Consider the following 1,402-nt stretch of genomic DNA (forward strand, 5'->3'; position numbering starts at 1 on the left):
TTTTTTTCTTTTCTTGAAGGAAGGGCGAAATACTTATCATGTTATTGATTTTTGCTTTTTCTAAAGAAAAATAATATATATAGTTTGTACCATATAGCGGTCAGAAAAAGTGTTTTATACTCAGTTAATCGGGTAATTTAATACTCCTTTATTATTAGCAGACGTTCGGACATGCGATTTGAAATCAGGAGATGATATTAGCATAAGAAATGCGAGTTCATCTCATGATTTAAAAATATGAGATGAAATCTCAAATTCTCTCAAAACCCAAATTTGAGAATTTCACAGCATGATTTCACCATTTTCAAATATAAAAATTGACCCGCAAATTTATATATTTTAAAAAACAAACCTGTTATTTAATTTTAAAATAACTAGTTACTATTATTTTTGATTAGTGAATCTTTAATTTATGAAATTATGTATACTTGAATAATTTAATTTCTTATTACAACTACTCATTTATATATAATTTTATTTCTTTTACTTATTAATTTCTTCTTCTTCATACTTTATTGAAGTCATTCTCCTTGAGATTGCATAAAAACATAAATAATGATGATGGTATATGGTCAAATTGATAGCGACAGTTTTGTGATTTATGATTGAGCAAGGGTAATAATATATTTATGGTATTGGATATTATTAAAATATGTAGGGGCGGACCTACATGTATCGGTGGGGTGCACGTGCATCTGTTAACATCGAAAAAAATTGTGTATATATATGTATAAACCTTGAGAAATTGGGATATATTTAATAGTGCACCCTTAATCCACGCAATCAGGGATTGATCCCCGGTTCATACAACACCTTAATTTTTTTTTTCAATACTTCAAATTTAAAGGCTTATTACTAAATTTGTAACAATAAAATTGCTGAATGGGGATTTGAATTCAATACTTCAAATTTAAAGGCTTATTACTAAATTTATAACAATAAAATTGCTAGAATGGGGATTTGAACTCACAACCAATCCATAAGGGTAACTCTCCGTGACCATTGAGTTACCACAACTAATTGTTTATAAATGTTAAAAGTAAACTTCATATTATATGAAAGTAAACGTATTAACTTAAAATTCTTATTTATTCTATATATTTATTTTTTTAGTATTGTTCATGTCTTTAGCGACCAATTGAATATGATAATATTGCTCAATCGACAGCCAATTTTTTTTTAATGTCTTAAGATAATATTGGTGCTCCACAATATTATCAAAAGCAATAAACATAAAAAAACTTCAAGATTTATTGTGTTTAAGTACAAAGTACATATAAAGCGTGAAATTTAACGAAAAAAGGCATAAAGGTAGAAAAGATATAAATATATGTCTAGTCCAAGACTAATAATATAAGCATGAATGACAAATATATGAACAAATTTTTTTTTTAATTAAATG

This window comes from Capsicum annuum, chromosome 5, assembly GCF_002878395.1.
Source record: "Capsicum annuum cultivar UCD-10X-F1 chromosome 5, UCD10Xv1.1, whole genome shotgun sequence".
NCBI lineage: Eukaryota > Viridiplantae > Streptophyta > Magnoliopsida > Solanales > Solanaceae > Capsicum > Capsicum annuum.